Genomic DNA, 13,749 nt, shown 5'->3' with positions numbered 1-13,749 from the left:
CTGCTGTATACACATTTTTTCACTTGCACATGGGAATTCTCCAAGATATGGCAATGATTGACCAGAAAGTTAATCTCAACTTTTTTGCAGTGTTAGAGTTTGAACCAGTAGCCTAGTAGATTTGTAGTTGCTAGGCAATATTCTACCAATGAGATACATCCAAAACCCAGGGTCAACAAACATTTTTAAGTCAAATAATGTCAGGTATATTTTCTGACCAAAATGCAACTAGAAAGCATTAGTAAAGCAAAAAAAATATTTGCCAAGTACACAAATACATGAAAATAAAACAACTTACTCTTCAACCACTAGTGGAACAAGAAAACTAAAAATTTTTAAAGCTTAAAGCTCCTGAAGCGAATTAAAAGGGAATCCTATGATAAGAAGATGGCTCATTAGATAAAATACTATCTGTATAAGTACAAAGACTGAGTTCAGATCCCCAGCAGTCACATAAAAACCAGGTGTGATAGTGGGTGTCTGTAATCTCGACACCAGTAGGGAGAGGGAGAGGGAAAGGAGGAAGGCAGATCCTGAAGGCTCACTAGGAAGCTAATCTTGCTAAAACAGCAAGCTGCAGGTTCAGAGACATGGTGTCTCAAAAATATTGTGGATAATGACAGAAGATACCCACTGATGACCAATGACCTCCACATCTGTATACATAGATAAGTTCACTGCTCACATCACCGTGCACACACCATCATCACACCAAATTTTTTAAATGAAAAAAAAATGTCAAGTAAGATGGAATGAAGTCCATGGGGTCTCTACCCTGCACAAAGAACAAGAGGCAGTTAAGAAATGCTGAAAGCAGGAGAAATAGTCCTACCTGGGGAAGAGCATACCAATTGGTTATCCGATGCCAGATGATAGTTCTGAAAACATACATGTAAGTAATATTATACAGACTAAGCAGTATTAGGAATTTATACTTAGTATTAATATTTAGTATTTTGGGATAAATACATGTACATACACGCACTTAACAACAATATATGAACAGAGAGGTCATAAATTTGGAAGGAAGCAAGGAGGGCTATGTGTGAGGGCTTGGACAGAAGGAGGAATTATGTAATTATATTGTAACCTTTAAAAAATAAAAGAAGCAATTAAAAATCAAATGGATTCCTAATATACCACAACCTACAAGATAGAGTAAAAACAGAATTGATATGAAAGTCTATATCCATCAGTTCTCACATCAAAACAGTAGGAAGAGTTCAGATAACACCTTATCACTGCATCTCAAGAAGCTAGAAAACTGGTAACAAATAAAAGCGAAATTAGTCACAGGAAAGGAATAAATGTCAGAGTAGATATTATTGAAACAAAATACAATGATCAACAATGCAGACAGTCCTTAGATAAAACAAAAATATGCAAACCTTTGTTAGATTAAGACAAAGAGAAAAATGCAAATAAATAAAATTGCAGATGAAGTAGGAAATATTATAGCTGATAACAGAATTACAAAAGGTTATTAGATTATAAGCAAGTATATGGCAACAAAATATGATACCCTACAAGAAATGGCCAAATTCCTAGACATACATACCTTGCCAAGACTGAATTAAGAACAAACAAAAAACTTGAACAGAACAATAATAGTAATGAGATCAAATGGGTATTTAAAAGCCTTTCATAAGAAAAATCTAAAACCAGATGGCTTCTCTGATGCTTTCTACAAAATATTTAAATAGCTAGTACTAATTTTCCTTGAGTTATTCCAAAAATTACAAGGGAAAAATTCTTCCAAACAAATTATACATATCACACTGATACCAACACTAGGTAAGGACACAACAGAAAAGGCAACTACTGCACAATGTGTTAAGGGACGTGGATGTAAAAATCATCAGCAATGTCCTAGAAAATTGAGTCTAATAGTTCATTAAAAATATTGTTCACCACAGCCAAGTGAAAAAAACTCCCTAAGGTTGCAAATATGGTTCAATTTAAGAAATACAATAAACATACAAGATATATCACATCAACAGAAGCTTCCTCAGTTTCAGCAAAAGTACTCACAATAGGGACTGCAGAGAGGATGGAATTATTCTCAATGAATAGTACTAGGGAGATAGGATGCCTACATGCTGAAGAATGAAATTTATCCCTGTATCTCACCAGCTACACAAATGAAAGGACAGAGACGAGAGCATGGGAGAAAGGAGGGCTAGGGATGGGTTACCCAAACTAACGATATATGAAAAATCCAAAGAAGACCCACTAATTTATAATCTAAATTAAAAACTACTTTAAAGGAAGTTTGAACAGAAGTACCCCCATATTAGTGAACAACACTATCTCTAAAAGAAACAGGTTATTAAAAATGAAAATCTCTGTGCCAGACGTGGAATACTTTTTTAAAAGGAAGGTCAACAAATATCTTCTGAAAAGGGTTTGCAAGTTAAGGCAATTTCAGCTTAATAGATAAGACAGTCTGCAATGACTCACACCTGCTACTGCAACAAAAATTCAACCATAGACATTAGGTAAATTAGTAGGTGTGGCTACATCCCGATATTTTTATTTTCACAGACAGTAGCCCACATTTGAGACATATGCTGTAATTTTTCATTGTCTAAATTGATAACGTGCCACATGACCAGTGCAGTAGGCTGCTATACTTGTAGTATCCTCATTTACCCTTCTCTTTCAGCTCTTCCCTAAGCTTCCTCTCAAGTTCACCTACTTGTAGAGTGCAACACAGACTTACCATTTCTAAGAAAGAAGAGTAGAAGGTTTTCCCTGTTGAGGAATATTCTTTCCCTTTGTTACATTGTCACCCTTGTCACAGCATAAAGAGAAAAGAAACCTGAGGCTAAAGCATGAGGCCAGGAGGGCACTGTTCCCAGTGGTACACCACTTGATAGGAGCAAACACCACAGACACTCAAGTTATTAGGCAAAACTGTGAATTAAACCATGAGTTGTAAGGATATGCCAAAATTACAGAGATGCAGTAAATCATAGCTGTCAACTGCTCAGCAAGAGTAATTAAAAAAATCAATCCACTTAGCTAGAAACGAATTTGAAAATTGTGCTTTAAACAAAACTAATGTGTGAAGAAAATAAACAAAAAAGCAGTTCTACTATTGCATCTTTCAGAGGACAGAGGAAAAGGATCTCAGGAGTTGATTTTCTTTTGCATCAGTGGAGCAATAATCAATGAGGAATTGCTGTGTGAGTGAGTCAGCAGTTGAAAATGAAACTGAATGAAGTGATACACCCTTTCCTGAGGATAATGAACTCTTTGCTCTTGTTGTTATTGTTCTTCTCTTACTGGATACATCTCAAAGGCCAATTGTTTCCCAGGGCCCTAAACTGTCCTTTGATACCTTTGAAAAGTCATCTATTCATTAATCATTTATTATTTATTTATTTATTAATAACCACTGACTTTCCAAATATTATGCTTATGGCTAGATAAGCCTTGCTATGAAGATCTCTCAAGACCTTTCAATATCTCTTAAGATCTCACTCCATTTCTATCTCTCTCTTCTCCCTCCCTCCCTCCCTCCCTTTCCCTATCTGAGCATACACTGATTTTGCTAAACGAAATTCCCACATTGACTAACTTATTCACCTCAAAGAAAAACCATTATGCGCCAATCACATGATTTTCTCAAATGGTTTTAAAGACAAATACCATCATTGGACGTTGTGTAACTCACTGTTAGTCAAGTTTAGCTATCGTCATGTAGCTGTCAAGGACAGACATAATTTACAAGTGTTTTCCTCATTAACTCCTCTTCAATAAAATCCAAAAAAACATTTTTACAACAGGAAACACCGACAGATCTATGAATTATTCAAATATGTGAACAAGCTTATGGGAGAGAAGAAAAAAGGAAATCAGAATAGTGTATAGTAAACTTCATACAGTCGCTATCAGCAAAGCAATACATGAGTAAAAAAGAAAGTTTCAAATATCCAGATGACGTTAAGTATCAATTCAGGGACATATGTGTGATCATCATAATATGGCTTCCCCAAAGATATGCCACATCCTAAGTTCCAAGAAAATATATTTTAATTTACATGACATAAGCATTTTATGATTAAATTAAGCACATTCACATTGAAACATCCTTCTGAATTGCCATTATAGAGAACAATACCCAATCAAAACGCAGAGTTGTGTTACTCAGTCCTAATGGGTACATCTACAGAATACTGCTTCACCTAAGACTCAGGAAACATTATGAAAGAAGGAACAGAAAGATAAGAGCCAAGGGATCAGGAAGTTCTCTGTGAGATTGTACCTCCTAGTAATGTCAGAAGCTACACCTATAAATTGTCACCAATATGACTGCTTAAGCATGAGCTGAAAAATGACAACAGCAGTAGACAAGCTAAAGTGGATGGAAGGAAACAATAAGGCCTCAACCTACACAAACAACTACAGACAACAAAGATATGCTGAAAGCAGGTATCTTCTCCAGAGAAGAGCACACCGATTTGCAATCCAATACTAAGCCATCATCTCTGAAAATATGCATACAAGTAACATTTTACATATATATATATACATATATATATATACACACACATGTACATATACATACACACATACATATGCACATACATAGACATATACATGTACCTATCCATGTATTCTTAGTTAAGGTATTTATTACTGTGAAGAGACACCATGACCAGGGCAACACTTATAAAGAAAGCATTTAATTTTTTCATTTACATTTTCAGAGATTCAGTCCATTATCATCATTGTGGAGAGCTTGACAGCATGCAAGCAGTAGCTGAGAGTCCCACATCTTGCAGGCAACAGGAAGTCAACTGACTGTCACACTGAGAGGAGCTTGAACAAAAGAGACCTCAAAGCTTGCCCCCACTGTGACACACTTCCTCCAACAAGGCCACAGCTCCTAATAGTGTTACTTCCGTTGGGGGCCATTTTTTTCAAACCACCACAATAAACACATACATAAATTCATGTAACAGCCATTAATGAAAAAGAGGCCATGAATTTGGAAGAGAGCAAGGAGAGGTATGTGGGAGGCTTTGGGGTAAGGAAATGATATAATTGTATTATTTTCTCAAAAATAAAAGAAATAATTTGTAAGAAGCAGGATTATTAAAAATATTTGATGAAACATTCCCTGTTTTTCTGTTCTACATTAAGCAAATTAACAAGTACCTCTGTTTTGCTGTTTACTCTAATGATCTCTTTTCCCATGTGTCTATGTGTCAGCTATGTTTATATTGTTGTTATAGGGATCAAATTGGACCAGAATGTATTTCCTGCTTTTTGGCATTATGACTAGACTTCCTTGCAGATCATCCTATGCTAGCAAAGACTGTACTTGACCTCAACTCACCAGTGAGTTTCATTAGCCAAAGGTACACGATCCAAGCCCAAAATGATCACTCTTTGTTTTGACTACAGTGACATTTCTCTTTTCATGTGACAATTTTTTTCCTATCAATGATCTTATGCTATTATTCTCTGGAATTGGGTGCCAATTGGTGTGCCAGAATCTTGCTACTGTTTCAAATCCATGATTGACTGAAGGTGTTTTCTTTTGTTCCTACATTATGGTCTACAGTTTGCCTCCCTGCTGGTACATCCCTCATCATAATAACCCTGAAGTAGACTAACAATCTGCCAATCCCCTTCATGATATTTTACTGGAGGCTGCAGTTCTCTAAAGTCACGGCAAGTTGCCTATCGTCACTGTGCCTCAACTTTCCTGCTTTATAAAATGCATATAACTATACTTTACTTCTCAAAGTGTTGCAGCAAGTATTAAAAATAGGCCTCTTTTATATTTATTTAATTTTTGAGAATATTCTTTTTAAAACTATTTTTCTCTCATACATCCCAAGCACAGTTTCCCCTACATCCACTCCTCACAGTCTCCCCTCCTCTCCCCCAGATCCACTCCTCCTCCGTTTCCCTTCAGAAAAGAACAGGCCTCCCAGAGATATCCACCAAACATGGCATAACAAGTTACAGTAGATTAGACGCAATCCCTCATGTCAAGGATAGATTAGGCAGCACAGTATGAGGAAAAGAATCCGAAGCACAAGCAAAAGAGTCAGAGATACCTCCCATTCTCACTGTTTAGAGTCCCACAAGAACACCAAGCTATACAACCAGAGGATATATGCAGAAGACCTAGCTCAGACCCATGTTTGCCACCAGTCTCAGAGAGCTGCTAAGAGCACTGCTTAGTTGATTCTGTGTCCTTATGGTGTCTTCAACCCCTCTGGATCCCACAATCCATCCTTCTCATCTTCTGCAGGGTTCTCCCTGGCTTCACCTAGTGTTTGGCTGTGGGTATCTTCATCTGTTCCCATCTGTTGCTGAATGACACCCCTCGGATGACAATTGGGCTAGTCAAGGATCTATGATTATACCAGAATACACTTAGGAATCATTACACTGATATTTTTATTTTGCCAATCACGGTTGGTTCTATCCTGGATCTCTGAACTGTTCTGCCTCTGGTTATTGGCCATTCAGGCAGTATCAGGAATGGGCTCTCCCATGGATCGGTCATGGGTTGCCCATTCACACAAGTCCTGCACCACCATTACCCCAGCACAACTTGCAGGCAGGAGGTATTGTAGGTTGAAGATTTGGTGTCTGGAGTGATGTTACAGTCCCATTGCTAGGAGCCTTGCCTTGGTTATAGAAGATGACCAGTTCAGGTTCCATATCCCCCCATTACCAGTAAACTTCACTAAAGTCACTCTCAGATTCCAGGGAGTTTTCACTGCACTAAGTTTCTGAATTGCCTCCCAAAATTCCCATGTGTGGCATGTTTATATTATTTCTACCTAAGCTTCTCCCCACTTCAATTCCAATGTCCCCATCCCACTAGATCTCAATTTTATGGCCCCTTTTATTATTGCTACATATATGTGCATGTATAAATACAACCTTATGAAGTAATTTAGTGTTGCTCATCTGTTGAAGACTGACCACTTGGAATTGAATAACCTGTCATGGAGCTCATCCCTAGAGAAAACTTGTTCTTCCTCTTTTAGCAGCCTTTAACTGCCTATACTTTTTCATCTGGAAAGGAAGTCTTGTGATCGTTCCCCCATGTCAACTTGCATTGTTGTTGTGCAGGTCTTGTATAGGCAGCCACGTGGTTAAGATTTCATGGATGCAGTTCCCTTTCATATATAGAAGACACTATCTTGCTGCAGATTCTGATCCTCTGAATCTTCCAAACTTTCTGTCTCGTCTTCCTTGATATTACCTAAACCTTGAGTGTACAGATTGTGCTATAGATGTTTCAACTGAGAATTGGTACTCCACAATCATTTGTTCTCTTTATTTTCATCAGCTGGGTGTTTCTCTGGTGATCTGTGTCTGTTGCAAAAATCAAAGATCTTCTTTGTTATTCTTTGATGAGGAATGAAAGCTTATGTTTATCTGTGACTATAAGGATAGGTATTTAGAATGCAGTTTGGAATTATATTGGTTTGTGAAAGTAGCAGTAGAAGGTTCTCCTTCAAGGTTCATAGCCTCACCAGTCATATGTAGTTGGCTTGATTTACAGTACCAAGAATGAATTGTCTCCTTTTGAGTAGGCCTTAAGTCCAAACAGAGAGCTGTTGGTTACTCCCAAGATAAAAGTATCATTATTTCAGCAGTAGGGATAGATTAATTATCTAATTGTTGTGGTAGGACTGTTGACTGCTTTTTTCCCTGAGCACTTTAGAAATAGTCCTCAGAGAAGAAGAATCCAAGTCATCTCCAACCTGTTCCTCTAATTCCTATGTTTGATGTTCATTAGTAGGGTCTTACCTTCAAGTTCTGGAAAGTAAAAAAGGGCAACAACATTAGTGTGAATTTTTTGCCAAGTCTCCTTAACTCTACTGACAAACTACTTAAAGGGAAGTTTTCCCTGCCTGGCACTGGGGGTTTTGTTACATAGTCTATGACTCACGGGATAGAATCATCCCAAGTGGCATAACTTCATTTGTATTATGTATATATTTTTTAAAAAATATATTTGTAAAGTATGTGATGCTGCAAGGTACACATAAGGGTTAGAAGTTAGAAATATCATAAAATTCTTGTATATTAGATATATCAAAAGTTTAATTCGATTCTATAGTTCATATATCACCTTGACCTTGATTATTTGTGTAACTGTAAGTGTTACTGTGAAGTATTCCCATTTTGATCCATGTATAATAGTGCACATCTGTAAAGCCTCACACTTGAGAGACTGAAGAAGGCAGAATGGGAATCCTAAGCCAACTCAGACCTACATATGAAGATCCTGTATGCCAAATTCTCTTATTTAGTGGAGCTATTTTATCATAAATGAATGATTTTAAGTTGCTATATAGTATGGAATATATAATAAAATTGGTATATAGTATGGAATATATAATAAAATGAGACTTCTTAAATCTATTTTTAAACATTTTCCATTTTACTCTTAAGATGAGATTGTAAGAATTTATCCATCAGTGTGTATTCATGAGTCTAGAAGATCTCATAGGCTAGAAAATAGTTACATCTATGCCCATGGAAACCCACAACACATAATTCTTTTATCTAAAGGAAATATTTTTCTCTAGTACACCATGTGCTGTTCTTTGTTTTCTTGTGTTTGCAATTACTAGTTCAACAAATAATCTGATATAAGTGCCATGCTGTGACACCTGAATATGCTTAGATTTCCAGCACACCATTGAAACATCTTGTTCTATTTAGAATAGGAAAGCAGTAGTTGAAAATATTAACTGCCTTGCTGATACCATGACTATGAAGAAATTAACTATAGTGATAAATTAATACACACAAGTTAAAGGGAATCATTAATTTTATGAATCTGCTTATAATATACCTGTGTATGTATATTTAGGTTCCCAACCTCACTGTACCAAACTAGTCCTAGGACTTAAAATAATACAAATTTGTGGTTAGAGATTTGTCCCAGTTAGTAAAATGCTGGCTGTGCAAATTTAAGAACCCAAGTTTGATCTCCACATCTTTATTATCTCACAAAAGGAAAGGAAGAGACAAACAGATGCCTGAAGTTCATTAGCCAGCCAGGCTATCCTAATTGATGAGATCCAAGTTCAGTGAAGAGACTGTCTCTATAAAGTTAAGATGAGAAATGACTGAGGAAGACATCTAGTATTGACCTCTGTCTTCCACTCATGCACACATGCCTATATATCTATGCACACACATACATATAGCTATACGTACATATCTCTTTCACAACACACTAACAATTTATTAATCACTTGTACAAATTGTGAAAAACATGTTATAATTGAAACAAAGAAACATTTGGTTTATTTAAGATAGCATACCAAAACATATGTGTCTATATTTTGTTAGTTTTCAAATCGTGTGCAAAAATATCTTCAGAAAGTAGATACACCACATAAATTTCTTGGCACACATATTTCTGAGTTATAATATGGAGAAACACATTCTTCTAAAATAGTTTTAGCACATTTGATGTAAAGATCAACAGCACTGGGAAAAGAAGCTGATTCCATCAAAGCCAGTGTAGACTCTATTTTTCTCTGTGTATGAAAACTTAATCTCTGACAGCTTATTTATTTGCATTTACTCTACCACAAAGTAAAAAAAAAGAGGTGGTGGGTATGTCTGTCTGACTATGTAATCACCTAGATGCTCTGAGAACCAAGTACATATTGGAGGCTTAAAAGGCTGTCTGCAATGAAAAACAATGTCTTCAATGAAGTACAGTGAAATACACCGTGAAGGACGCAATACAAAAGAAGGGAAGGGAGTGAGAGGTGACAGAACCCAAATGGAAGCTTTTTTATATTGTCAATATAAACATATACATATTTCTTCAGCATCTTGCTTACTAGAGCAGAGTTGATAAAATAACCTTATCTCTCTTTTGTGAAACCTTCTTCCAATACCAATGCTCGTAAACTTACTTTTTAGTTTAAAAAAAACACAATGTATTTTGATTATGTATTGTCCCGCGCTACCGTCTCGCCAGCAAGAACGACGCAGAACACTCGGATCCTTCTGCAGTAAAGCTTTAATGCATCTTGAGAGATAGATGATCAGCTTCTTAGAGGGAGACCCTAAGTTAAGAAACCCAGCCCCTTATATAAGCCTAGGAGCTCCGAGTGAGATGGGAGCCGGATTGGTGGTTTGCACATCACCCCAGATGACGCGCTACGGAGAGGCACAGTTTAAACGGTTAACTCCAACTGACAGCTATTAGCACCTCCAACTGACAGCGACAGTTAACTCTTAACTGGTCATGATAGTTAACTCCAACTGACAGCTATACAGTTAACTCCAACTGACAGCGACAGTTAACTCCAACCCACAGTGGATGCTGCCATCTTCTAACGGCAATAGCGATAGCGGAGGGCGGCTCCTCACATCTCCCCTATTCATTTATTTTTGAAGCAATAGGACACCCACAACTTTGGAGTGAGATAGGGAGGTCAAATCCCCATGTGCAAATTAAACATGTACAAAGCTCCTCCAGGGTCTTATCCCCAGAGGAAGTCCTGACCAGTCCGATGTCTTTTTTCTGGGGGAAGGAGATCATGACATAGAACCTTCATGCAAGATGACTTATCTCCCAGGAGAAAGTCGTTATACCGCAGACCTCTCCTGTGCAGTGCTTAGCCTTGCAACTCCTTGGGCTGCTGAAGCCTACCCACTCTATCCCGTGCAATGAGACTATTCCTGTGGGGTGCAAGAGCTGGGAGGCCATGACCTATTGCTTTAACATGGTGGTTAACCAAATGTCAGGATGCCCAGAAACAAGGCAGTGCCGTGCTCCACCACTTTCTCCTTTGTTTGGGCTCTGAGCGTACACACCATCCAAAGCATCAACACTATTCCACAGCAGAGAACTAGGCTAAATGATCCTACCCCCACCCATTCCTTAAAATAAGAAAATGCAGATGAAATCCAGGGGGAGAGGTCTTCCATCAGAGAAAGATCCAGATGCGTCGAATTCACTTGCAGGATCGCCATTCTCAACTCACGGAGTGTCTGCTCAAACTCAAAAGTCCAATTCTGTAATAAATGTTGAGACAGAGCTTTTGACAGGTTAGCTGCTCTTGTAAAATTCTCATATTGTACTAAGTGACACAAAGGCCAGGCAACTTTGTTCACATCCCAATTTGGCCATCTGCCACAATATATCCAATTGTTCCTGAACCAAATTAATCTGTTGGTTTACCAACATCAGGCCTCCTTGTATCTGAGAATTGGCAGTGGCCTGTTTATCTAGGACCATGGTCACAGTGGCCTATAGTTCATTAATGGTTTGAGTTGTCTGCACAGTGGCAGAAAGTGCAAGGGCCGAGGCGGTAACCGAAGCAGTAACCGCGGCGGTGGCTATCAGGCCCACAATAATAGCAGAGATCCCAAAAATCTCGCTTTTCCCTAAACAAACTCAAATTACTTGGCGCCTCAACAGGAGCTGGAATAAATCGAGGCATGCGCATTACCAAAGCAAAAGGGTGCTTAATAGCATCCCAGCATAATGCATAAAAACAATTCTAAGCAGAACAATTTATTTCTTTCTGATTCTTACCTAAGGTATCATTACTCACAACCCAAATAAAGGGCAGCTGAATAATTAGTTCTCTTAAAAGGGGTATACTTAACATTGGAGGAGGACCAATCAGATGATCCAGAGCTCTGTCCCTCACTCAGACTGTTGCCTAATGCCCCTTTCCAATCAAAAGTAATCTGTCCCTTCTCACTATCATAGGAGAAAGATCAGTACAGCTTCCATTAATTCAAAAGGATTAGCATTAGATCTTTCTGGATCCATATGAATAAAATTATCCTTTAATGAAGAAATCACAGTAAAGCACAAGCTTCCTACTAATGACAAGGTTCTCTCATCCTGAAAACTCTGTATCTGAGGATCTAAAGGCAAAAAGGCAAGCCCCAACTCTCTATTATTTGTGAAAAATCTAGGGAACACCTGGGCATTCTGCATCACTGGCATCGGTAGGGGGAAGGTAGACATGATGGCCCACCGTAACTCTCCCATCATACTAGGAACCATCATCCCGAGTAGGAGAGTCTTCATCACCCACTTGGCCTCCATCCTTCTTATTCTGGAGTTGTGAAGGAGCTCTTCGAGTGAGTCTTTCAGGGATCCACAGGGGGTTTTCTTCCTCCTGTGGAAAAACACACACAGCTCCCCTGGATCTTATAAGAATAGGATCCGGGCCTTTCCAGAGATCAGTCAAGACATCTTTCCATTTTACCATTTCTTTTGGCCTATCAGGCTCTAAACTGTGGCGATCAGCCGCAGTGTGGCCTTGGGCATCACAGTTCAAGAAATTAAGGGTAAAAAGTGCCATGGATACAGCAACTCTTGGTACCGAGGGTAGAACATCCTCAATACTCCCCTTTTGTTTAATCAGATATGATTTGAGTGTACGATGGGCACGTTCCACAATGCCCTGTCCTTGAGGGTTATAAGGTAGGCCAGTTAGATGGGTAACATCCATTTGCCGACAAAACTGTCGGAATTTTTGAGAGGTATATGCTGGTCCATTGTCTGTTTTTAAAATTCTGGGTTTTCCCCAAGCACTCCAGGCCTCAAGGCAATGTTGAATCACATATGAGGCCTTTTCCCCTGTTAGGGGTGTGGCAAACATTACGCCAGAACAGGTGTCAACAGAAACATGAACATATTGAAGCCTTCCAAAAGAGGGAATATGAGTAACATCCATCTGCCACATCTGCAATGGTCTAATGCCACGTGGGTTTATTCCCATGTGGGGAGTAGGTAAGAATTCGCAGCAATTCTGGCATTGAGTAACAATTTCCCTAGCCTCTTTCCTGGATAGAGCAAAACGACGGCGCAAGGTCTCAGCCGTCACATGAAAGCGCTTATGGAATTCTTTTGCTGCTTGTGCATGGGTAGACAAGGCAGCGGCCACCAGCTTTGTAGCCTTGTCCGCTAAGTCATTCCCTAAGGACATGGGACCTGGGAGTCCAGAATGTGCTCGGACATGGGTAATGAAAACAGGAAATCTCCTATTTAACAAGGCAGCTTGTATCTTCTGAAAGATGTTAGCAACTCTGCTGGAGGATCTTATTATTCCAGCTATCTCAAGGAGATTAACTGCATTAACCACATAAGAGGAATCTGATACAATATTGAGGGGTCCTGGAAAAGCCTCAAGAACCTCCAGTACTATCAGACATTCTACAACTTGAGGTGAAGTTTCATTATATTGTTTAGATATAACCCTATCCTTGACCACATAAGCTCCCATACCAGTTTTTGATCCATCAGTGTACACCACAGTCCCATCTGGGAGTGGGTCTTTAGCTGTCACTTGTGGAAACACTATAGCCTGGTTTAGGGCAAACTGTAAAATTGGATGCTTTGGAAAATGATTATCAATTTGTCCTGAAAAGGAAGTAACTAAAACTGCCCAATCACTAGATGTGGCTGCCAAGGTCTGAACTTGTGCAGCAGTATAAGGCACAATCAAGGAATCAGGATCCCTGCCAAAATGTGTAACAGCTGCTTTTATTCCGCTGAGCGCGAGCTGTGCAACAGCATCAGGGTACCAGTCAATAATCTTAGCAGGGGAAGCATTTGGATGAATCCAAAGTAATGGTCCATGTTGCCACAGGACTGCAGTTGGCAATTGAGCTGTCTTAAAAACACACAGATTAAAAGGTAGTGACTCCTCAATTCGTTGTAATTGTGCTTCCTGTAAGGCCTCTTCCACCATCTGTAAGGCTCGGTGG

The sequence above is a fragment of the Mesocricetus auratus genome, unplaced genomic scaffold, assembly GCF_017639785.1.
Source record: "Mesocricetus auratus isolate SY011 unplaced genomic scaffold, BCM_Maur_2.0 Super-Scaffold_100003, whole genome shotgun sequence".
Lineage (NCBI taxonomy): Eukaryota > Metazoa > Chordata > Mammalia > Rodentia > Cricetidae > Mesocricetus > Mesocricetus auratus.
Note: the sequence above shows the minus strand (reverse complement) of the source record.